Source organism: Simochromis diagramma, unplaced genomic scaffold, assembly GCF_900408965.1.
Source record: "Simochromis diagramma unplaced genomic scaffold, fSimDia1.1 OVJJ01000305.1, whole genome shotgun sequence".
Taxonomy (NCBI): Eukaryota; Metazoa; Chordata; class Actinopteri; order Cichliformes; family Cichlidae; genus Simochromis; species Simochromis diagramma.
In genome coordinates, this window is record NW_024387169.1 from 1,675,783 (window position 1) to 1,702,362 (window position 26,580).

At 45.5% G+C, this 26,580-nt stretch overlaps 2 protein-coding genes across 5 annotated transcripts in view; both read left to right on the forward strand.

Moving 5' to 3' along the window:
- Positions 1–8,871, forward strand: part of scaf8 (SR-related CTD-associated factor 8) — a 44,675-nt gene extending 35,804 nt beyond the window's left edge. Inside the window, exon 21 of the mRNA XM_040049046.1 lies at positions 6,993–8,871. The gene's annotated coding sequence lies outside the window, so the exon portion shown is untranslated. The remainder of the gene's footprint in view (positions 1–6,992) is intronic.
- A 117-nt stretch (positions 8,872–8,988) lies between these two features.
- The window catches only part of tiam2a (TIAM Rac1 associated GEF 2a), a 61,152-nt gene continuing 43,560 nt past the window's right edge, over positions 8,989–26,580 (forward strand). Inside the window, exon 1 of one of the 4 annotated variants that reach the window (XM_040049040.1) lies at positions 8,989–9,207. The gene's annotated coding sequence lies outside the window, so the exon portion shown is untranslated. The other 3 variants (XM_040049036.1, XM_040049037.1, XM_040049038.1) reach the window with 3 other exon arrangements.

Consider the following 26,580-nt stretch of genomic DNA (forward strand, 5'->3'; position numbering starts at 1 on the left):
GAGTCACAAAGATAACTCGTGAAACGAATTTATACTCAGCAGAAAACTGAACATGGAAACGAAGACGAGAACAGGAACAAACGCGTCAGTGGGAGTCGTCAGAGGAGGGTCACCATGTTTGACAGGGTAACAGAGGGATTTGTTTCTAATGAGTAAACAGACAGCGTACACTACCGCCAACCCACACACACACACACATTCTGTGTTGTTGTCTGGGAGAAAATGAGAAACGTGAAACTTGCACTCGTCTCAAAGAGTTTCTCTGTTAGGAAGAATAAGTGTCAGTGAGGTCTGGCTGTTGGTTCGGGGGGTGGCGAAACCCTAACTGCACAGAGAAAAGAGGGGAACTGGGTATCACATGTACCGTGTAAAGGTTTTCTATCCTTATGAAGTCATATTGAGCAAGTAAGGCTGGCCAAAATAACAGAAACATTACTTATGGGAGGACTTTAGTTTCCATCATCATAATTAAAACAGTCAGAAACATCAGCAAAGTGACCTCTGAGCCAGTTAGTGTTGCATGTGTGGGCGAGCTGTGTCATGGTTTATACTTTATCAGATATGGATTCATAAATTTTCTGCCCAGCTGATACAGTATAGCTGATGTAAGCACAGTTTATATATAGCCACGCCTCGATACTTTCATTACACGTGTTTGAAGGCAGGATCGGAGTACACCGTCACAAATCGACTCAACTCTCCCAAAACCCGATTGCTGAAATGACCCTGTCACTAATGAGTACTTGCAACAAGCTAACTTGTTAAGTAGTAGTTTACCAGCTGCACTGCCATAGATCCACGTGCTTCATAATGATCTTATTTTTGATTAGTGGAGAACAAAAGCAAACCAAACTCTAGCAAAGAGAAGCTGGTTTTAATAGATTTCTAATGACGCTGCTGGACCAACGTGCAAAGAACCTTGGGAGAGAGCCCACATAAATCTGCCTTGCTTCTTCTCTCCCACGTTTCACACCGGTCCGAGTATATGAACCTAATTACACTTGAACTTAATAGTTGACAAAGCAGTAGCTTTTATCTTTCAAGGCCTCGTTGAGTTATGGGGCCACAAAGAAGTCTGTTCACATGCATGTATAATCCCAACCTTAGTGTTGCATGTGGGCAACTTCGCTAAGATGATAATGCTCTCATAAACACACCTAAAAATGATTTAAATAACTAAATATGACTGAAAACAAGAATTAAACCAAATGGTTCCCATGACCTCGTGATTCAACAGCACTAAACCTGTCTGGGGTGTCCTGCGTATTCCCTAAGACCTGGAGCGTTTCCCTCCTGCAGATATCCGCTTCGTTATCCACTTAGATGTGCTTTAGTATTTTTAACAGCACACAAGAACAAGCGGAGCCAGCTAGAAGCGTTTCTGTGGAGCATGGAGGATTTTCTCGTGCACGTCATACACACACTGTGCTCAAATCAAACATGTGAGTGTGCACACGCAACACAGCACACAGGAGAACTAATCTGATTTCACAGCCCAAATGAAAAGTGATGCACACATACACACATCCATTAGCTATTATTAGGTAAATAGGCTAATAGGTAAACACACAGAGAGCTGCTACGGAGACCACAAATGTCAGAGGGACAGCAAGAAGCGCTTGATTGTAGTGTTGAGTTCTGGGCGTGCTCACTTAGGGCAAACACCAACAGGCAGAGATGTGACTCCTTTATTGGAAGTCACACCTGGAGGCGAAAACTGCCTGCTAGTCATTTTTATCAGGTTTATTTAGCCAAATGTCAGGAAGTTAATCGATCAGATACTCTAACGACTGGCTTCTCGGTTTGTTCGCAGCTGCTAAACTAAGTGTAGAGCATGGCACTGCACGCAAACACTCTGCACCTGAACACGCTGTAGAAATGTAGTGACAAAATTACACCAGCCCCTCCTTCTCCACTGTAGCTCTGGCTGTCAGTTGTGGGTTATTTAATCTGCATGAGTGGTTTGCCTGACATTGGAAAATGATTTAAAATAGATTTATGTCATAAGATCACCTACCAAACTATTACTGCTCGTCTCTACAGTCCTTCGACGCTCCTATGACCCTAATATTAACAGCCCACGGATGAACTTTAGGTAGCTCGACGTCATTACATAATTAGCACTCACCTTTGAGAATTTCGCCTCCTTCTTCTCCCAAATGGCTCACATAACTGACCTGACATTCACATCCACAATGCTTTACAAGCTGGACACGGCCAGGTCTGCACACCGCAGCACTTGGGGAGACCTCCAGCTACAAAACAGAAACGTCCTGAGTGCTTTTTTGTTCACGAAGCTCCTGCAAGTCAGAACAGTGGTCGGCCTCACTATAAATAAACATTTCCACCTGGAAAGACTAAGAGAATAATGCTGTAAGACGTTCTAGAATGATCTTTATTATCCCGGTCTCACAGACAAACTGTACCATCTTCAGTGTAAGATTAATACTTTGATTACAGTCCCCAGTTTGATGGTGCTGATGACGCATCCCGACGGGATGAATGCTAAGAATCTTTGATGATGATAGTGTATAAAAGTGAAGGTCAACCTGATGAAACTTTAATGACAACTCAGGAGACAAAAGCTGCAGATCCTAAATATATGGAAAAATGATCCTCAGGAAACACTTTGCTCATTTTGGATCACAGTGAATACAAAACTGATTCCATTTTGGACAATTAAGAGTCCGAGTGGAGGATTATCCTGGGTGTATTTGAAGTCCTTAGCATACATGGCATAAAAGATGGATGAAGCTACCATGACTTCAGCCATTGGTCCTGTTTCCTGTAGTCCAGATAAACATTTCCACCTTCACCACCTGTTTGGCCGTGAAACCGCACATTCATTGGCTAATGACTTGTCACTTACAGTTCATTCACCACTGAACGTACCCTGGATAAATAATCCTGCTTTGTGAAACGCAGAACGAACCTGCAACCACACAAACTCACTTAGATAAAGAAGTCTTCTCTGGCACTGGATAAAAGTTACTCCATTAAAAGTTACTGATAAAGGTAACTAGTTAGCTGCACATGCTAACCATTGCAGCAGAATAAATCCAGGCCTCGAACTTGTCTGTGCACATCATTTTAAGGTAGAGAATCCAAAGTGTGACTTGTTCGTTGGAGGGATCGGCAAAAGCAAAGCAGTCTTTTCTTCTTTTAGTGAACTTTATCTTCACAGATTTCTCCTCTGAACTAACTGAAGTTTATCCCTGAATGCTCATAAGCTGAAAACAAAGACGCAAACATGCTAACGTAATCTTACAATCACAAAGGATGATCTAAATGTCTCCCTCCACAAGGCCTGTAAACAAACCAGTCCAAGTGGTTTGGAGGAAGGTATCAGCTTTCCAGGTCCTGCTTTGTCTAATAACGACATGTCAGACAGACCCCTCCCCCCGGCTGCCCTTCCCTTAGCTTTGGTGCCCTCTGTTACAGTGCATCGCACTAGTAGCTGATAATATTGTGGTAAAGACCCAGAGCACTGTATCTGTTTCCAATTAAGAGGTGAAATGAGCAGGTTTTTAACAAGGTGACTGTAACAGCGCCCAGCTTCCCTTCACATGGGTGTGAAAGTATTTGTCAGCAGGGAGTGAGGAGGTTATGGGTGTGGGAACCTTACCGTAGTGGGCACGGCGGAGGGACGGTCACAGTCCTAATGATGCAACAACAGTTTGGTTCTCATGCTTTAGATATTGCAGAAGACATCCTCAAAACACACTAATTACTTCATTTATTAGCAAAAGGCTAATTTTTTGGGTGAGATTTGCTGCGATAAAGATCCATCCTGAGACTTTCTGCTCGATGTTGTTTGCGTCTTGCTTGTTTTCAGCTCGTCTCGTTGCTCTTATTGAGTTTGAGCGAGCTGAATTTAGCCCAATACAAATCACATTACACTTCAGAGTGAATGATTGCATTTAGCTCATTGGAATCAGCCTTTACTGTTTTTTACTGAATGAAGCTTTTGATTTTTAGGCATGTTTGTTGGCTTGTAATGTGTTCGATCATTTGACTTGGTGTAAGCTTGCGATAACTCAATCAAACGTCCCTGCGTTTGCTGTGGATTCCCCTCCACTGGTCTGCAGGGCTGTGGCTGCAGGAGTGAAGAGGTTTAAAGCAGCTTAAACTGTCACGCCAGCCCAGAGCTACAGACTGTTTCCTTATTCTCTTTCACTGAGTCTATAAAAGATGAGGCTTGTCCAGTCTTGATCTGTCTCTCATAAAGTAATCTCTCCAAAGTCCCTCAATCATTTATATTCTTTGCTCTCTCGTGTGGGATATATATTCAGCCACTAACATGCTCTTAACTTTGTCAGTGTCGAGTCTGCCCCACATTCAGACAAAGAAAAGGACAGCCGTGTGTACTTTGGTGCATTTTTAGACCCGGGGCTGATGTCACGCTAACCGCGCGCCGGGTTGTCCTCCGTCAGTCATGCCCTCCATGAGCTTAGACATGGTACGGTGCCACCATGCACCAACTTTGACGTAGCTTGGACGACAAACATGTTTTTGTTTCAGGTCTGACGGTTTTCTTCCGGAGCTGCTGACTGTAAAAGCAAGCGAGAGCTGAATGTTTTGGAGCTGGTGCAGGTGGGCATGGTTACCTGAGAGGAAGTGGTAAACAGGAAAAAAGTCAGTTTAGATCAAACACAGAGGCTTAAAGGGATAAAGAAGATGTTGTATTTCACAAAGTTCTCCTTGTGCAGCACTGCAGCCTCGACGGTCAAACTATGGAGCAGCTTTCAGATGCTCATCAGGTCTGACACAGGGCCACGCATCCCGTTATACCACACGCTGGATATACTGCACATACAGTATGTTACATCAACAAGTAGTCTGACGAGGGGTTTGTGCACGTTTTACTATGACATGGCCACAACAAATCACTTCCTGTTCTACAGTTTTAAAACTCCCTATTGGCTGATTCCTTTCTTAGTGTTTTATTTTTGTTGCTGCTCATCTGATGCCATTGTGGGTATTTACCATAACTAGTCATGTGAGTTGTGATGTGCACGAATAACATCAGTTGTGAAATAGTGTCAGGAGGTTTGTTATCTTCATGCTATAATAAGCTGTAAGCTTTTGAAGCAGTTTATGGGCTTTTAAAATGACATAATGTCTTATATGTTTTCAACCTGTAGCTTTGTATTGTGTTGTTTTTTACATCGTATCATAACCAATCACAGCCGCGTGATTCTCTCATGCATTTCGTATGTGTGCAGAATCCGTAATCATTTCAATGATGACTGATGGATAACATAATGCTGTCTTAATAATCCCTGCTTCAAAGCTCTGGGAGTTGTGGATATCCTTTAACAACTTCGCTGCACTTACCTTGAAATGATTCATTTTGCAGATGGTAATGAGTGCAAGTATAGATGGATGGAGGCAGACAATCAACCACAGAAAGAAAACTATGCTTTCCCTGAGGCAGTTTTAGGGAAGTTGTATGTGATGACATTCTGCAAACTAACATGGATTAGATCCTTTTTTTAAAAACTGGGTTAACAAGAACCGTTTTATTACTTTTTGTTGTTATGCTGGCTTCAGGTGCCGACACTTAGCTCTATACTTATCTTACAGTCCCATCCTGTTTATCACACGGCCGTCTCAATCTTTTCTCACACGCAGGCAAACAAAAGAGTAATTCAGCTCATCAGTCTGTAGGAGCCTCGTGACAGTTTCTTCACCTACAACTCAAGTGATGAGCAAACACATCCAGCTCCCCTCACTGCTCGGTAATGAACGATCGTGCTGCAGACAGGCAGTCAGACAAACACATGATGCAATGTGTGGAGGACACGTCTGTCAAATATGTCGTTTCCCACACCGCTGAATCCATGCAGCTTTATATATCGTCTGATATCAGCCAAAAAACAGTATATTTATCATCTTCAGCTCTGACACATATCTTGCACATCCGCAGTTTGAAAAGCATTTTAAAAGATGCTCGACTCAAAAAAAAATAGAATTACACTAAAAGAACTGAGGGTTTAATGTAATACTAATGTAAGTGCATGTAAATCAGGGGCTTTAAATGCTGTGTCTGTCCTTTAAAGACCCTAATAACATTGCTGCAAAAGGGTGGCCGCTGTGACACACTTTGCTCGTCTAAGCCATTGATTTCTCATTAGTTAGGCCCTCAGGAGTGTACAAGCTATCACTTGGATCAGCCCTGTTGTATTCAATTAAAAGCCTTTCCAACACACCCTGGCTTTTTTCTACCTTATCTTTAAGTGCATATTTTTTCTGTTGCGTGAGCTGCTGCCATGGCCTCTTTCATTTTGGCTGCCATATTTAGAAACAAGTAAGGAGTTGTTTCAGGGTGTGGCAGTGGCGGCTCTGATTATAGCCCTCCCTTTGTCTCACATGCACCTTATGACATCTCCTTCTTTGTGTTCATGAATGCTGCGCACACAAACACCGTGTTCCCAGCACCTTCTGCCTAACCCTGCCAGCCTTTCAGACAGCTCTATGAGAAAAATGTCTTCCAGCCACAGCAAACCATTAGGGCTCACATCTCAAATCAGTTTGGTAATTACACGTGGACGCCGAACAGGCCAGCTCTCACATCTCAGCACCTCATATAGTGGTAATAATGGCCAGATCACAGCCTACAAAAGGCAGCTATGAGAAGGGTGTGAGCATCACTCATCGGGGAATCTGCAGCCCCCTCCCTGCGTCTCACGTACAGTAACACATACTCACATAGAAATGCACGAACTGTGACGATCCTATTAGAGAAGCCATAATGGCAGAACAAAGCGATGACAGTCGGAATAGCTGGACCGGGGGTGTTGAGAAGCCTCATTTAAGAGGCGAGGAAGGAGGACTGAGGTGTGGATGTGTGTCACTATGTGTGTTGTGGAAGCCCACATTTCTGGCTGAGCTCAATGCTTTTTGCTCCCTGTTGTGTTTTAAAGCAATAAACTGACAATACCAATATTTCATTTCACCGGCCCTGTCCTCACTCCTCGGTGTGTTCGCAGGAGTAGCAAAGTCAGGACCGTCGTCTTGTGCCAGGCCGACAGACAAACACAGAGGGGATGATGGGCGGCAGGATGACCGTCAGAGCCAATTACGTTTAATGAGATGTGGAGTGACCAGAGCTCCCGAACGCTGCCAGATGACACAGGGAGCTTCCGAATGTATCCAGGATTCTGCCCTGGAAACATTGTGTGCTGGGATCGGTAGCATGTCACTGGAAAGACTGATAATGGTTGCCCAGTTGATTATTGCACTACGTTTGATTACCAATAAAAAGATGTGAATCAGTTCAAACGCAACAAGTTCCATTTGTAATGATTCACATTCCCTAACAACCTAATTTGTCTCTGAAATCCTTTGACACTCCTGCAGATGCATATTAAGATATGTTGATTTCACAACAACATGCTTGGTTAACTGGAGCTAAAATCCCCAAGGCTATGTATATCCAACCAAGGGGGATGAAAGGCTGCTTGTTGTGTTGACAGATCCTGATCAGACTGTGATGAAAGGAGTAGAAATACTGTATCTGCTTCTACGACAGGCACTGTGGCCACAGCTGTAAACTGGCTGATATGGAGACTGGACAGGGCGGGCTGGGCTGGCACACCCGGCCAAAGAGCCACGTTATGAAACTCAAGCTTTGTGCCAGTTGCGAGGGAGTTTTAAGGAAGCAAGGCCGTGACGGTCATGTTATCAGTAATCTGAGACATCTCGACAAAGAAAGGTAGAAAGAAAATGGAACAAAGGACTTAAATTTAGTCCAAGAGAAAGAGCGACAGTGGCAGCTACCGCATGCTTTCTGAGTTCCTGAGGAAAACAAACCTGTTCCCTATCACACTGCCTATCAGTTCATCAGACCACGTGACAGTCAGGGTTGTCACTGTTATGTAAAAGATGCCTTGTTCACCTTTTCCAAGGCAGGACATGCTTCAGGTGAAGGACTGTCATGGAGAAAAGGCTTTAAACTCAACTACTTGCCCCAAGAAAGTTTCGTTAATGCTGGATTTAAATCTTTGCAGAATGATTGAAGAGTTCAGAGGAAAGAGTGAAATGCTCACGCCTGTTCTGACTGTGGTCATAAATGCAGATGGAAACAAATAGTTTGGTGTCAGTGACCCAATCAGTGCGATTCATATCAGGATTGCCTCCCATACCTCATCTTATATAATAACTAACTAACAACCTATAAGTTAACTTTAAAATATAGTCTACACACTTAATAGCTATTTACATTAAATCTATAATTGCATATGTTTAACTGCAGTATCATTTTCTTCACCTGAAGCCCCGACGAGCCCTCGGCCCCCCTTACATCAGCGTTATTCTCAGCTTTCTATGTGTAATTAAATACTGCATTAAGGAAGAAGATGCTTATAAACACACAGTATAAAATATGATCATTTTCACAGATTATATTCATAACATCCCCAAACTCATTTTAATGTTGGTGCCTCCCTATAATTCATGGACATATTTCAAATTAAGACGTCTCCTGAAATCTTGGTGCTGACGATGTTTCCTTCTTTTTTAAAGTCTTTTGATTGATTGATTTTTTTATCTGTGTGGTCCTTTACAGTTCTTTTACTTTCACCAACTTTCCATCAAAAGGTTTTAGCAGTCACTTCAAATCAAGCTTAGGCTCTAACCCAGGACACCCAAGAAGTTTTTTTAATTGAAGTTTATTTAACAATCAGAGAACAGCCAGGTTAAATAAAGTTCAGCGTCTTTTTCTCTTTTCAGTCTGACTACAGGAAGCTAACTGTCTTCACAGGCTGAGCTGTGCTCATGAATAAAGTGTAAAATCTGTCCTTTTGAATAAAGGGAAAGGAACACTTTTCTGATATTTTTGAGGACCCTAAAGTCCTTCTTCGTGACCCCTAAAAAGTCCACGAACCACAGTTTGAAACACCTTGGTTCGTCACACGGTTAGATTTCCTTCCACGGTACTCCATGTTGTAGTCTATTCAAGGCTCTCGGCCATCCCCCCTCTCCATGTCCGTGGGAAGGAGGAGTTTAACCCCACATTGTCTGCGAGGAGTCCGCAGTCTCTTGGCGCTCCGACCCGGGATCGTTTAGCGTGGACACGGAGGGATCGTGGAATTAGCTCCAAGAAACGCAGACTTTTTAATGCAGCGCTGGTATATTAAGAGTTTTCAGAGAGGAGGACGCAGGAGTGCTGCGGGGAATCTGTTTCACGGGTGGAAGCATTAGCCGGTAAGTTGTAGACGAACTTATTCCCAGTCACGCTGTTTTTAACAGACTGCCGTTCAGCTTAAACGCGTCTCCCACTCTGCGCGAAAAAGTTTAACAATTTAACAAAGAATTTCCAGTAAGTCGACCAGTGACTGAGGCAGCGATGTAATCCAACTGCAGCACGTCCGATTATCCAGTGATTTTAAATTTGAATGATTTCATAGAGAAATCTGTTTTATTCTGGGGGTTTCTGCCGTCGTGTAATTATTCACGTTGACAACGGTCTCCCCTTTCTTCCGTCTGTGGATCTGTCACGTATTAAAGCCTTCACTGTGGATGTTGTTGGACTTTCTTACCTGAAAAGCAGTAATCGTTATCTTTTATTGTGCGCTGTGAAGCAGAATTTGGGGTGATAAATAGGAGCACCATAAACACAAACTGTGCTTGGACACGATCTAAAAGTCCCACTAAAGGTATCTGCGTGGCTGTTTCATGTTGTAGCTGGCAGCAGTGTCACAGGCTGCTTATTGCTTTTGAACTTCTTTCTCATTTATAGGCTGGGAGATGTGGGACACACAGGATGTATACTGATGTGAATTACCTGCCACTTGCATTGTTGTTTGGGTTTGTGCTGGGGTGGAAGGGCTCTAGCCACATACAGAGGCAACAAAAGGGCCCCGGGACCCCTGGAGTGAAGGGTCAGCCCAGAGCAAACAGAGCTTTGGATTAAAGGAGGAAGGGCCCGGCATGCCTTTTGGGATGGTCATGGAAACACCCACGGGAAGGTGTCAGTCTTACTGTCCTCCTACCTTTAAATGCCACAGATGAGAATGAAACAGTGGCTAATGTTTGACTCGAACAGCCGCCCGGGTCGCTCATTTATCTGTCTGATGGCTTTGGCTGGAGTCTGTCCAGTGTTTTGCAGCAAGACAGATTGGATATGTGCTTGCACTGTAAATGTAAATCATTTACTCCGGTCATTTTTATCCAGGAATTATGCTGAGCCCAACATGCACAGGAGGAAAAACTTCAGCAAATGCCTTGTTTATTTTTCTGCAGGGGGAACATGCTGCGTGCTCGGCTTATATTTCATCAGGCCTATCAGCCCCCCTGCCTCTTTAATGGACTATCCAGAAATAGTTATTTACTTACATAATTGCGTTGATCTCATGTGTGTTCCCTGTTCTTTTTGTGCGAGATCAGTAAGAATAGGGTCAGAAGCACCATGTGCATATTTTGGCTTCTGTGGTTCACATTTTTGCGGCACAGAAGTCCTCCGCCACAAGGAACATATTGTTTTTACTATTCTGTTTTTCCCTGGATTGGAACGGGGTCTTGAACCAGAGCAAAGCTGACCGAGTGTGGCCCTTAATTTCCTTTCAGTGGAAAACATGTGATAGTTTAGCTGGTTCGTTCTGTCCTTCTGTGGCACGAGGGGCGAGTTTCATCTGGCAGGGCCGTCAAAGTTGTTTACAAGTGATAAAAGGGTGAGGCCACGCTGGCTTCTCTTTGGGTGGCACAGAGTTGCAGGCTCAGAAACAGCATGACTCTGTGACATAATTACCACTGGAACTGCAGTCAGTGCATCAACAGCTGATGCACTTTGTCAAGTAACGTTAAGAACAGCCGTCTAACTGTCGACTGCTCTCGTCTTTGCTTCTTCTTGATGCTCCATGTGAAAAGCAGCCTTGGTCAGGCACAAAAACTTGGAAGTGTTTTCCCCTGACTGCGCCTGTCATCATTAATTCTCAAAGTGTTCGCACACTGGCTGAGAAACGCCAATGTTTCATGTCTTCTCCTCTGCACATTTTTCTCCATATAAGGTGCACGGGTAACATCTGTGCTCATTGTCGCACGGGGATGAAGGCCTTTCACTGTCTCTAGGTAGAGAGGCCCTGCAGAGGGAAACCACAGGGACTCCACACGAAGGAGACAAAAGGATTTGAAAGGATCACATTTAAATGAGCAAAAACTTGATTTCTTTTCGGTTTCTCGGCACGTTCGCTTTCTTGATTCCAGTGAAATGCCATTTTGGGGCTTCTGTTCGGGCTGCACAGTCGGGCGAGCATAATGGTGGCCTGCGTGCTTCTATTTCTTGCTGCTGTGGTTGAATTTATATTTGGCTTTCAGAGTGTTTGCTGGTAGCCCGTTGCCAGCAGTGTCTGGAGTGGTTGCTATAAAAAGCAGGTGATCTAAAAGCTGCTGTTGACAGCATACTGGCCTAGACTTCTCATTTCATACGGCGCTCACCGAGAGGCTGACCAAAAGACACGTGGCTGGCTTTGACCCCTTCTTGGATTCACTCAGCTACAGGTCGAAGAGCTATCACGGACACAACACCGAGGTTATCCTTCTTGGCTTTCAGCGGACGCTTGGACAACAGTAATAACCGAACCCTGTCGCTGAAACGGCAAAAAGAAGCCGCCGAGTACTTCGAGTGCTGCATAATTCAGAGATTCTGAATTTAACTTGTTTTGCAGTGGATACTGGGCTGGTGGTCGCACACACACAAGCGTGCGTGCATCCACTTTGTGAGATTTGTTCAGTCAGCTTCACTTTGTGTATCTGCTCTAACACAGAATTTCCCGCTTTGCTGCACATACTGAACCTTCAGCCCAGCTCAGCGGAGCAGCACACTCATCCAGCTGAATCGGCCCATTCATGCTCCTCCTCACACTGGCTCCTCTCTTTGAGGAGATTCATTTAATGCATTGGGCTAAATGGAGCTTCATGCTGTCTGGGTAACCTGCTAAAGGGAGGCAGTAAGGTTTTAAATGCAGGCAGGCATGTAAACAATTGGGGTGCAGATGAAGAAGAGGATGGCGTAGCTCTTCACGTGTGATTCAGACTTTCATTAACCCCAAAGAAACAACCGTTAGGCTGTTACTACGCTTTTATTGATGGCCTTATATATCATGCAGCGATTGGTGAACACGAGGGAAAAAGCTCCCATGGCAGCAGTTGAGTAGCAGTGCATGTAATTCCTGTAAGCTTGTTAGATGGCATGCAATATTTCAGTCTGGTAATGGTGCTGTTTCAGCATTTTGAAAGCGGACCAAGTGATTTAAAGGCCTTGAATATAAAAGCGGTAGTTTGTATTATCTAAATGTGTGAACAATGAAATGAATGACAGTATGGCGGCTACAGAGACCTCAGTCGGAGGGCGTGTGATCGTCTTCGCTCAAAGCATATTCCTCCAGAGCGTAGCTCTCTGTGTAAACCCTGTTTGAGGTCTGGATTGTAAATTCAGACTGGAAGCAGTCGAGCTGCATCACGTCTCTACTGCGTACACGAGAGAAGTCTGTATTTACATGATGTTTGTGTTTAAAAGATGACGCGTGCTGGCTCATTTGTCAAGCAATCAACAGCCCAGTTTGTATGGAAATAACCCAGTCTGTCCACACACACACACACACACACACACACACTGGCTACAAGCCTGTTTATAACAATAGAAATTGTGATTGATCTGTCCTACCTCAGTCCAGTAGCCATAAGGTCCCACTTACTATCTGGGCCCTATTGGAAAGGCAAACACAGCTGGTGCTACAGGCTAAACGAGTGCCCGGCGCTGGGATGTTCAGCTGACGCTGTGCGTCTTGCATTGTCCTCCATGATGGATGGAGCAAATTCTGGGTACACATTTACAACAACGTCCCAGCTGCTCGACAGCGGGTGGATGTAAACTATTTTTGTTTTTGTTTTAAAGAAAACTAAAAAGCCCTCACCTCTTTTTAAATATTTTTTTTTATTATGAATTTGTTTTTTATAGTTAATTAAGACACCACATTTCTTGTCATACTCGTCTAACAGGTACCCAGCTGCAATGGGATCCTTTCAGAAGATGACAAATGATGAATCTGGGCGATACAAACGTCGGAAATAAAGTTAAGATGCTCATAAATCCATCATCGTGCACACATGGATGCAACTGTATCCAGTAGTCCATTCATCCCAGCCTTACCTTCAGCAGTCAAATATCAATCATCACAATTGCACAACTGCAGTCTTGCAGGATATTGATGTTGCTTCGCTTCGTTCGCTCGCTCAGAAGCTCGCTCCAGTCCATGTCCTTATCTGCACAGTTTCCTGGGCTTTGTGAAACATGCAAAGTGTTTCGAGGGTCTTTGGCAGCCGTTGCATTCATGTTATGTTGAGGAACATTTTCAGGCTCATTAGCACCCCTCTGCCCGTCCAGCCCACTCCCTGCTTTAACAGTTGGCGGTTTGATCTCTGAGATAGATAAGCTCTATTCTTTACTTCTTAGTCTCCAGCCTTTGTCACGTTGGCGTGCGGCCAGTGTAAACACAGACGGGGTCCTGATTGCTTTAGGTAACCAGCAATCCTGACGTCCACTCATGGAACACGCTCAATTAAAGATTCCTCTAAAATCCTGTTTTTTCCGAAGAGGTAAATGTTTTTAAATAACCTGTTTCCTGAGCTGATATCATCATCCAGGCTTGTTCGGCTCACGGGCCTCGTCTGTTCGAAGGAAAAGGATGTAGAAGTGAAGGGCTTCATTGTGCCACAATAAGAGCAATGAAACAGAGTGTGTAAGAACATTTTATCAGGTTAATGTGAAATTGTGGCTAAATGGTGTAAGACAGGCCTCACATCCTCAACCTAAGCCGAGCGGTAAATCAGCCAGGCTGCTGTAGGAGAGCCTGTGTGTGCTTATTTTCTATGGCACCCCTTCTCTACCTCAAACTGTAGTTTAGACACTTGGGTTTCCCTCCCAGAAACTTCCAGCTCCACTTTTCTGTGTTCGGCTAGTGCCAGGACACGATCTGAGCTGTTACGTAAGAGCCGTTTAATGCAGGGCTGGGCTTCCCTGGCTGCGAATGACAAACGTACCCACTGCCCGGCTGGCTCTCTGTGACACTCTGGCTCCACAAGAAACTGCCGGGATGGTTTTTCACACCTGATGGCTGCAGGTGCCAAACACCAAGTGGCTTTATCTACCCAGAAAGTACAGACCGTGCAGACTCCGTTAGAGGAGAAACACTTGAACCGAGGAGCAGGGCCGCTGTTCGCGTATCTTTACGTCCAACAACACAGGATATTTCCTCATGGATATTTGTGCTACCAAGCATAGTGCTTATCTCACAAATGCATCCTTGGCAAGTTGACATGCAAAAAAGACACAACATTTAGATAAAGTCAAGGTCGGTATTGGCTGTTTCTTCCATGGTTAGTCATTCAGATTACAGGGTGCGGTTTGCAGTCCAGCGTGTTGTAATATGGGACAGCTGTGCAGATTTAATACACTTCCCTCCCTCAAAGAAGTCAGAGCAGGCGACACTATACACCCTCATTCCTGCAGCTTCACTCATATCACCAAATCCATAAATCTTCCTTTAAAACTTGATGCGGCGACGGTCTGAGTCTGATGGAAGGAGGTGTGAAGGGGATACCTGAGGCTATTACAGGTATTTGACATTAAGGTGTCACTGGAGCTCCAAACCTGTCTGCTGCTCAATCCTCGTGTTATTTAAGGTGCTGGAGCAACGAAAGTGAAGCGCCGGGTTTATGGACTGTCATTGATCCTGGTGTCTCTGTTCATGCAGTACACTTTAAATTAGAAAAGACGTCAGACAGCATCAGATAAAGTTGACCCAAAAAACTCTTATCAAAAAAAAATTAATTAAACATTGTTTGGGAATATTTTTATTTAGTTTTTTACCTAGTTTAAGTGCACTGATTCCACTTTCACATACAGAAACATTAAAGCAAACCTTTGACCTCTGCAGTGAGGCAATCTTGTGGCTCTTTTATGATTTATAATGAACTCACTGGAGGATATGGAAGGGGAAAAAAGTCCTTGTGTACAAACTTCTGGAAATCCGGCAGGGCAGCCATGTTTCTTGACTCAATATTCATATGCAGCGGTCCCCACGAATCAGTTTATGCCCGACAATATTTTCATGGACCAGCCTTTAAGGTGTCGCGGATAAATACAACAAAATAAAACCAAAAAAAAGAAGATTTATTCATAACACACGGGAAAAGACCCAGAGAAACCGAGTTAACAATAAAAGCGATAAAAACCCTGAAAACCATACATTTCACACCCGAGCCTCAACTCTCGCGGCCCGGTACCAACGAGTCATGGACCGATACAGGTCCGTGACCCGGGGGTTGGGGACCGGTGTTCATATGGAGTCTTTTTGAATTGCTCTTAGTTTGGCCCCTCGCCCATGAAGCGTTTGCCTTCGGAAGACCCTACCAGGGGCAAATTGGCCTGACGATCTAGCTCTTGGATTACGTGGGCATGCAAACCCTTCCACTGTGGGACATTCATGCATGGGGAGGGTTTATGCCGCTTGGCTAGCGTGACAGAAGAGCTAGACGATTACAGTCTAGACTGATGCCCGCGACCCGGATAAGTGGCTGAAATTGGATGGATGGGTAGCTGGACCTTTATTAGTCAAAGGAGGGCTTTAAGGCAGGTTCTCGGCTTCCATGCTTCATGCTTAACCAAGTTCCTGTCTTTAAAAGGTAGAGCTCATTGACCCATCTGTCTCTTAGCTCCAGCTTGTGTTGTGACATTTGCATCAATCTTTCCATTTGTCTTGTTTCAAAAAAAGTAAATAAGCTTTAAGGTCAGCTGTTTCTTCTAAATGGGAAATCTCTTGAGTTTCTTGGTGTTTTATTTGCAGAGTTTTCAACGCCGCGGAGTGAAGGCAAACTTGAAAAGGTCATGACTCTGCCTCTGTTGAGGCCTTTTGAGTCCGGGTTAAAGACACACCGTACCATGGGCAGAGCAGGAGCATGTATGGGTTATCTCTGACAACCACTCAAACATCCCAGGTGGGTTGTCGCACTCAGCGGGACCGTTGTTGGCCTTTCTGGATGGATCTGACTGGATGTGGAGGCTATGTGTGCTGCAGTTTAGGGGAACGAGTGACTCACAGCTACAGACGATATACAATACACATCCTCTTTATGTGTGTGTGTCTTTTTGAGAATATGACTGCTGAAATATGTGAGGCCAGTGTGGTTCCCATGCTATGCAGCAGCCCTTCTGCCCAAATTCTTCTCAGCTGAATAATGAGAAGTCTGTGTTACTCTGCATAGCTCTCTCAAAGCCTCCAACATCCATGTTGATGGAGTAGCTGCGTACGAAGCGCCTGTTGGTTTTCAGCGGCTGTGAGTTTTGATCTCTATCTCACCTGCTTTCATGGTGGGAATCCTGCTGCCAGCATATCAAAGGAACATAAAAAGTCCTTTTTAAAGATTTTTCTACATCCGCCAAACAGCCTTTTATATCCTCATTGCTATTCCCCTCGCATGTGACAGGATCCGGTGTAAAGTGAATGCGTACAGAGGTGAAGTCATTCATTATAAATCATTTCCACTTTGCAGGGTGAAATCATTTATTCACAGTCTCATGAGGTTAGTGATCCAAGGAGCACACCCTGACTGGTGACTAATATGCGGCTGATGTTGTGTCACTCGGCCCAGCGACATGCAGCAGATACTGTTTGGTCTCCAGGTGACTGCGCTTCATCTCGTCTGTCATTGTAAACAGCTACTAGGAGGCTTCGTTTGCTCAGGCTTTTAGAGGGGACAGGTTTTTCAAATGTCTGTTTCTTCCTGGCAGAATAACTTCAAGAACATATCACAGTTATTACAGTAATTTTGTCTCTTTAGGCGCTTGCCCTGCTCCTCTGTAGTAATTTTGTGAGCGAGCGGTTTTGTCTCCAGCGGGAAGCCCTGCGGTCTGCTCGCGTGGAGAAATCGGCTTCACTGGAAATTTGCGGGTACCATTTTTTTTATACTAATAACGATATATTACAGCACATGGGTGCACGCTGGCATGCCCGGGCTTAAGCTAATAATAACAACATTGAGAAATGCCAGGAACTGGGTTTTCCTGACAGTTAAGATGATTGCTGCAGTTCAAGGAGCTGCGAAAGCTGTACTTACAGTCATATTTTGTTATTAGCCTCGTGCATCCCTTTTTCCTCCCCGTCTGTGTGATTCATATATGCGTTTGTACTTGATCAAATTTAGATTCCAGTAATTGGAAACATATTGTTTTTCATTGTCTTCCACACTCAATTGGCCCTTAAGTAAAACAGAATAGTAAAACAGGCCATTAGTTAGTGGGCAGTGATGATGTGTGTGTTTCTCTCTAATGGGGGTTGTCTTAAGTGTTCATGTTTAATCCCAGACGTGCCTGCTGCTTTTGCTAATTATTCTATCATACAGTGCCACGGGCTTTTCTAAGCCAACAAGTATTTTAACAAGCTGGAAGGCTGCGCTCATTTTTTCCGATCTTTTCCCAGCATCCATACCGTCACGTTTAATGTCTCGAGGTGCAGTAAGCGTTCAGCTAACCACTAACTGTACATGGAATAAAAAACATCGAAGAACTGTTGTATCGCCGTCTTGATGCTGCGTGCAGCCACGCAGCAGAGTCGCTTTGATGTAGCGTGAAGCGAAACAGCTTCACCGGGACTACAGACAAGTCGGATCAGGCCGGAGTGTTTGAAGTGCCTCTGCTGTGTGCCTTTGTGGTCATTACTGCTGCTTAAAGCGGGTTGCAGTGCATCAGTCCTGTCAGAAAAGCTCCTTTTGTTGTTGTTATCATGCATTGATGGCAGCACAGTAAGATCTGAGCAAGTCTGAAGTTTTTGGTTTTCTTTTCATGTCTCGCTCTTTTCTTTTTAGTACCTTTCTCGTGGTGGGCACGGGCAGAGCGCTCCTTTATCTCCACCAGCAATGAGAGAAACGCTTCATTGTTGGTACTTGGCTATTTGCCTCAAGGGTTAAGTATCCATCTCCATTCCCTCTGAGCCCACGCCAGCTTAGGAGGGAAAGCCTGTGAATAAATGCCACCCTTGTACTCCCATAATGGAACAGCTTGACCTTTCGTGACCTCTGCCGGTCGAAGCATCTGCCTGTCGATTTCTCCGGCCCGTCCCGCGGGACATCGCCGGGCTTTCACATCTGCCTGTGAGCGGTGATTCGATTAGTTGAGGAATTTGTTTTGCTGAATAAAAATTAAGAGCCGGACTGTAATTTTTCAAAGTCAGAAAAAGAATGGCCGCCAGCTGAAACATGCTGTAGATTTACTACATGCTGTAGTAATCGTGTGAAAGTGCTGGTTTCTTTGTGGGCATTGTGCACGACGACTGCATAATGAGCATGATCCTCATTGACATTCTTGATCCTCCCTATATGAATGGGATAATAACGAGTTTGGCAGGAGCCTTAATTTAATCATGTTGGTAAAAGCGGCGCATATGCGGCACAGCTGCTGGTGCTTAGCCGAGCCTCGCCGTGCCCTTCGCTGAGGTGGCGTTCGGTGCCCGCTTTGGCTTGTTTTGTGTTATCGGCCTTTCTGAACCACATTCCTCACTGAAAAGGCTTTGCAGAGAAGGACAAAGGAGTTAGCTTTGCGGAGATTTGCCTCTGACTTTTTCACAGCCATCGAATTGGTTCACGTGCCTGTGCATCGCCGTGACTTGTGAGACTGGTTGCACAGGTCACTCTTTTGTTGTTGCCTTTCTTTAACTTTGCAAGTTAAACACAGGTGCCGCTCGAGTGCTTTGTCCAGCACCTGTTGTGGATTATAGGTCGATAAAGGCTAATTTCTTGAGATAGTTCTGCAGTGAGATCTAATCTGGCCCTCGCCGTTTCAGCGAGCTTTGCAGAACCCGCGTCCTGATGTTGGGATTCAAAATCTGTTCCTGCTTAGAGTGAAAAGGAGGCGGAAAATTCACATGTTTGCTCGCGTGCATTAGCAGGCACATTTTCACACAGTGTTGTGCTCCAGTGAATCAGGCTAGCCCTTGACACAGTTTTGGACAGAAACTGTGTCATGCACTGGGACGAGGAGACACGCTCGCCACAGGTGGTAAACCTGTTCGTAGGTGTTGAGCTGCAGGAGCCGGCACTGTGGCCTTAAAACACACACACACACACACACACACACACACACACACACACACACACACACACACACAAAAAATCATCGTAGCTTCATGTTCTGCTTTTATTCCACCAGGTGTTGCTGTTTATTGGCTGTTTGATTTCCTTTTAATCTAAAAGTCTTTAAATGTAAACAAATAAAAATCTGACTTTGACTGCATGACTTTGCATTAAGCTCACATTGCATTCCTTCATTTGCAGATACTTAGACTTTCTCAAAGTGTAAGGAAATTCATACTGCCCCCAGTTGCATCTCCTGTAAACATGTAACATCTTACAGTCCCGGCTCGTATGCAAGAATCCATCCACCATATACAACGTGCAGCTAACAGCATTCGCCGATCGTGGAGGAAGTGGATTGCTGGCATTTTGGGCCATGCAGTCTGCAACCCCCTCAATAAAATATCTGCGTGTGTGTGTGTGCCTGGCTCCTACCAGCTGTCTCACCCATCATCAGTGCTTCCAGGATGTTTAGCAGACAGTCCAGCTCACATTTGTTTCCTCTTATCTGTGCCGTGGACAGTAACAGTTACTGTAAGTTCTCTTTAGCCTGTTTTTGGCCTCCAATAAAACTCCGTGTTCAGGTTGTTAATAACCGGACGACTCGTGCGTCTGCCTTCCCGAACATTCGACCAACTTGGCTTTGATTCATAACTTGTTTATTGTCAGCTCTGTTTGATCAGCAGAGAGTTCAACAGAGATTGTTAGCTCTCCTCTTCAGTAAAGAGTCGGTTGCTGTGAGGAGCATGATGTCAGAGGATGGTTACTTTATGCGGTAATTTACATTTCTTTGCCTGTGAGCTCTGTTTACTAAAGCCGTGCTGTGGGATATGTCCTCATTAGAGGCAGCAGACTGGTTAAGGACGTTTATATGGTGAATAATGTGATTGTGCATAAACTTGCACATGTATAGGGTCTAAATACAGCGAGACATGTCTAAACAGAGCTGATTTCACCTGATGGATGGTTTATATAGCCCTCCAGCCTGTGGTCCTGTGTTTACGGGCCTCTGATGTAGGTCCATGACACGATGCCGACATCTCCACCGCTTTATCAAACCATCTACAGCCGGCCGGCCGACTCCTCTCGGCTCGGGTAGAGGCGAGGATGTGTATTTGAAACACGCTGGCTCGGCAGCGTGACGCGAATACCAAAACCTCTCCGGTGAATCATCACTTTAAACTGAAAGAATTATGTCCCTGCAGTCGTGCATTTGTGATGTGGTCTGGATTTGCATGCTGCTGCTGCAAAGAAAGGTCGGTGCCAAAAAGCAGCGCAGGCCTGAAACTTGTTTCAAACAAGTTAATCCCCCATTCATGAGGAGAGGGATAATCCTGCTTGTTTGGAGTTTGGAGTTCACTTGTTTCCGGGAAAACAGATCAGTGCTGCCGTGTTAAGAAAGGTTTTCTACACGACCGCTAGAGTTGCACTTAATTATGTCACGTCAGCATTTTTGTGGTGAGTCAAATGAGCTGGCATCTCCGCCAGGTAAACAAACAGTCTTTCATACCTGCCACTGTGTTCAAAGAGAGTCTGTAATAAGGACATTAATTACTTCAGGTAATGACTCCCAACGGTTTACTGAGCGGCAGGTCCTTTGTTACCTATGTTAACCTTCACCGCAGTGAGCAAACCAAGCAGACGGGCCCAGGCTAGTCTAACCACCTCTGATAGACTTGGAGCATCGTCTTGGCTTTGGCTTGTCAGTGTGTCGCAGTTTAAGGCTTCAGCAGACATGACGGTGATGTATGAATGGGGGTGAGTGCTGAGCCAGCGCTCACTGTGACCGGGTTGTTGTCTGGTTTTGGTTTTTTTCACCTATTTATCAAAAGTGAGGTCAGTTTCTTGTGCTGTTGCTCAGATGGTGTCCTAACCTGTGTGACAAAAGAATAATGCTCGATAACGCGATCAGTGATTCGTGTCCCGTCTGGCCTGACTGCATCTACACTTTAGCCCTTTAATTGCCCATTAAAAGCGAGACGCTGCCAGTTAGAGCGGGAGTTCACCCTGAACATATGGCCCAGTTTGGCACAGGGAGACAAAGTTTGAATTACGATTTCTTTTTCTGCTTTTTCGAGCTTGAATCGGACACGAGCGATCCAACAGCAACAGATTTTTGAATTGGGGCTTTCCCTTATCCAAAAGTGACTGAGAGAGCCGTGAGTGGTTCTCTAAAACGAGGATGGGGGAGGCCACAGGGGTAAACTCCCTCTGGCGTCAGAGCCCCTCAAGAATGCAGAGGGGGATTAATGCATGCCTGTGGCAGTGATGGATGGGACGAGGCGCCACACGCACTCGCCCAGACATACACCCACAGAGCATCTGGATGCAGACGGTTTGGCCCTCCCCTGCAGCAGGATGTGCCAGCTTAGCAGGTGTGTGTGCGCAGCTTGTGTGTCTGCTGGAACAAGGCCAGCCGTGGTTGTTTGCCCTACTACCCCAGATAGAGCTGTAGCCACCAGCCGCATGTCATTTTGATTTGAAAGCGCAGCTTTCATCTGGCCAGCTCACCTCTGGGGCCTTTTAAACAATTCACTTTGTCCTTCTCAGATCGCAGATGAATCGATTGCCGCTCCCTCAATAGCTTCTTCTTTCCTGTTAGGTTCAGTGATTGATGCTGAATGTGCGCCGTAGTGATTTCTGCTTTCTGTGCGAGAACATCGATTACTGTACGTGCACGCGTCTCTCTTCCCCCCGATCCGCGGCGCCTCATCGTTTCCTGCGTGACCTCCAACAGCTGTGCACCTGAGTCGGTCCTGCAGCGGTCAATGATCTTTGATGGATCACCTTGGGGATCCTCAAGTGTGCCTCACATGACTGCCACAGTACACTACAGTGACCACTGCAGTGCTAATGAGCGAGTGGGTCGCAGGCTGATTGTATTAATCACTAGAGCTTATGAAACGTAGCGTGTGACGGATTATCTTGCCGTGCACAGCGGCAGTTGATTCGAGTGGAGATAATAGAGTTTGCCGGTGGGTTTAATGTCGGTGTTTTATGCAGACATTTGCACTCGGACGTACAAAGTCACTGTGAACTTTGTCTTTATTGATGATGCCTCTGCCCTTCCTGAAGGTTACCACCGAATGCTGCGATGTGATGTGTAGATATGTGTCAGCTGTTGTGCTTCTCCCGCTCTTCATGGGCAGGGCTGGCTGTTTACTCGTCCTCCCAGGAGCCTCAGGGTCTCCTATTTCGCCCTTGTTCCACATGTTTTGCATGCACTGCTGCCACTCATGCTATTACTTCCATTCACCGCCAGGCGTTTTCTCCATAACTTGAAGACAGAGAGTCTCTAATGGTGCTCTGCTGCGAGCCGATCACAAGAGAATCGAGCAGCTCGGCTGAGATGTTCTGTTGCAGCACAGATGTTGAGACGTGTGTGAGAGCATGCTGATTGCACTGGAAAATCAATCCAGCTAAATCGTGAGAATACCAATCAGCCTGAATGCCAGATACTGCAGCTCTGGAAAACGTTCAAGTGCACGCTGTGTGTGCGCATCTCGTGTCTTTTTCCTTTACAGATTCAACCCTCTGAATGACCTTCCTCTTTCCATTAAGCTGCTTAATTAGCAGAGAAGCTGATGGAAAGCTGATTTGCACCTGGAGTCTTCCAGCTGTTTGTTATCTCACACACACACACACACACACACACACACACACACACACACACACACACACACACACACACACACACACACACACACACAGTCTTCTTGATTGAGAGCCTGTAACCTATTCGTCCCTCTGCCATTCCAAGCATGCACATAAAAGTGCACATTCATGTGAACATGCGCACTCTTGTGCAACAGATGGAAGCTGACACACCCTGGAGGATGTCCTCAGCCCGTGTCCCCTCTAAAGAAAAGGCCCCAAAGATGTTTAAACAACATTTCTCACATTAGATTTTAACACCGTCAGTGTGAGCACAGAGCGCAGTCCCTGCAGTGTTGTTAGCTGAGAGCCCGAACGCACACATCCCGGTTTATTTAAAGTTGGTGCCGAACTCTCGGTGCAGAGGCCTGCTTCGTCTGACAGGAGCACAACTGTGCAGAGGAGCTGACAGCAGGGAAGCTGGCGGGAAAAACGGACATCGCAGTTTGGAACAGAGGGATGAGGAACAGATGATTAATAGTGGGAGGGATAACCTTTGAGTCTCTGAATGACACAGAAGCCGAGAGATGAGTTTGAATGCGCTTCATGATATTTTCAGACTTTTACATTTGTGGACATAAAAGATACATTTGTTTGTTTCAGTCATAGATTTGTAAAAGCAGCAGGTTTCGTGGTGAAACACAGTATTGCACAAAAGACCTGACCTTTCACCCTGGCTTAAAGTATCCCAGCTTAAGTAAATTCCCTCAGTCTACCCCACCTATGTGGGGGGATGTGTGTGAGTGCACATCCCCCAGACACACACAATAAACACACACCCGCCCTGCATCGCCCGGTCCGTCCCACTAGGCTTTATTTTGAAAGCAAATCCAGACTCTTAATATTCCAAATTGATGTTTCAATGTGAGGCTGTGTGCTAATTGCTGCTAAAATGAGCAATTAAGCTCTATTTATTTCCTCCCAGTGGATGTTTTACTCACAAACTGCTGAAGACTGCAGTCCCCAGTGAACGGGATAATCAATGGCATCAAACCATAAACGGCCTCCAGCCACGAGAGCGGCTCCAGCATGCTGTTTATGAGAGAGATGACTGATGTCTGATTTTTGTAAAGACACGATGATAAATAGCAAATCAACAAATCTGTATTTTAAAAATTGATTTTAAAGGTATTTAAAGTCAGTTTTTTTTTTTTTTTATAAGGCTCAATTTCTGCTGCAAATTCTGCTCTTTTTAATAATTTATGACACTGCTGGGATGAACTGTCCAAATGTGATATTATAGATGGGCTTTTAAGTGCATCATATGTTTATTTTTTTTTTCCCAGGGGGGGGTTTAATTGTTTAAACTTTGATTTTAAATCCGGGGTGAGGGGGTGCAGATTCTCTCACACTCTTATTATTGAGCCCGGTGCCTGAAAGGCCATCGGGGGTCCTCCGGAGCTCGTTCTCAAACTTCTGCTGACTTGTATTCCTGTCAGTTACGTCATTCCCTTGTGTTTCACGACAGCTGCGCTGCTGCACACATGAGCTGCGTTGGTGCTTTCTTGAGTTACGTCTTCATGTAGAGCAGTGTGACCTACAGTCCCCATGAACTACCTAGTTCAGCTCTTGGAGATGTGAATGGAAATCGTGCAGAGATTTGAGCACGTGTGGGGATTTAATCTGGCTGTGTTGATCGGCGCTTGTCGGAGCCTTAATTCATCGTAATTAGGGGTCAGAGCATTTGGCTGGGAGGAATTAGACCGAGCACCTGCTCTGTATGAATATGCATCACAGCGGCCCTGCCTGCCTCCTCTGTCTTTCTCGCTGCCTCGCTCTTTTCACGTCTCCCAGTCACTCCAAGTGTGTTGTTGACCAACCTTTTAGCTGCCTCCATCTATAGCCGGACAAAGGCCTTTGAGAGCAGCTCAGACTGGGCCACGAGGACCATTGTGCTGTTAACAATGTTGTTTAGCTCTGGTGAAGGCTGCTGATATTGTGTCCCGGAGCTGATGTCTGTGTGTCAAGCAGAAGCAGCCGGCTGATGGAAGCCTATCCACAGCTGCTCGTACAGCGTGCACGGACGTGACTTTGAATCGCCATTCAGACCACAATGATTTTCTGGAGGAGAATCCATCTGAACGTTCTCGTTATATGTGCTATAAGCGCTGATACGTCCCCAAGCATCCAGTAATCTTCGCTCGGTTACTCTGAAATAAAGTGAGAGAGCCGTCTGGCACACAGGGTCCAGTTCTGATGTCGTGCTGTGTTCTGGTGTGGCTTTGTTAATGGGTCCAGTTTGACTCTGACCACAGTTATGCGAACCATAGAGAAATGGAGGCATGCGTGTGTTTTTAGCCCGACGGCGGTCTCAAATTTGTCTCCGCTGGGAGACGGCTTAGTCACAACACTTTGAGAAAGTCAAATTCCCGGGAAGTTTTGTTTTTTTGTTGCATTTTAAATCAACTCCCTTCAAATTAGGACTTCCTCCCCGGCCAACAGAAACGTTCAAAAGGCTCAGGCATGTCGCTGTCCCGCTCTTTTTATATTCTTCTACACTAAACACGCACACATCTCTCTCTTGGTGGTGGCTGGCTGCCTCCTTGGCCTCCTCTTGGGGTCATTGTGGTATTTAGGGTCAGACAAGAGCTCCAGTCATTGCGCCCTCAGCAGTGCCTCCCAGGCAGCGCTGCAGCCATTACACGCCAGCTTGTCTCGGCCAATCCCCTCAGACTGCTATGGAAAACCGCCTGGGCTGCAGCGGACCCTGCATCCTGCTCCTTGCCAACGGAAAAGCTGGATGTAGGAAAAACAACACGTTGGAGTAGTGGAGCCTTTCTGCGCTGGATGAGCGTTATAAAACATCCTCGCCTCTCTTCCTGAGAGAGCTCTTCTGTCGAGGACCTTTCACTTTTTCCTCTCTGGTTTTTCCTCTTGGCGCTCCGTTACCCAGGGTTACCCTCGGAGGATTGTGATTCGCTGCTCCTCCAAAGCCGGGAGGGAGTTTCCACGTGTCCTCCAGTGTGCCTGGGTGTGTGTGTGTGTGAGTCAGATGCAGTGTGTGTGAGTGTTGCTTTAAGACTCAACGAGCCTCCCCAGAGTGAATCCAGATCAGAGAACAGCAGCTAGATTTCTCCTTTGCAAGCTCTTCAAAGAGCTTTTAGATTAAAGCCCGGGCCACGGAGGTAAGGTCTGCTCTGGACTGGAGTTTTATCTTTGTCTCCCTTTGTTTCTCCTGCTTACTGGATTATGAAGAGCCTGGAGTGGAGAGGCTGCATTGTGCTCCCCATTATCAGATGCACAGGTGTGGTTTACACTGTGTGCTTGCATGTGTGAATGCTGTTTAGTTCCCACCTGGATCTGCTAGCTTCGCTTTGTATCTCTTGTATCCGGCCTAACTCTATGTACTTGCTTCCAGCTTGCAGCCTTGTACATGAAGACACAACAAGATCGTCTCTCTCAGTTTGAGACTTTATCGCTTCTGCCGGTCGTCGCGTTTGTCTGACTCACGAGAACAACTTTGTTTGACAGACTTGTTCCTTTGTCTAAACTTTGTGTGAAGTTTCTAGATGTTTGCACGATTGTACAAAAAGTGTTTGGAAACATTTTCATTTTCTTGGCATTAGTCTGGAATGGCGGTGGCATACACGTATAAATCTTTCAGCAGGCTGCCATGACATTTTTGGTCAGCAGCCAGGCTCAGAGCTTCTAAATGTATAATGAAAAAGTCAGAAAGACACTTAACAAGCACTTTGATGGATGTTTGGTGGCTTTGGCTGGATCCACCGCACAGTATTACGGGCTTTCAGCAAGTGATTCATAGATGGACATTTCTGCTCATAAGCAAACAACCGCGGGATA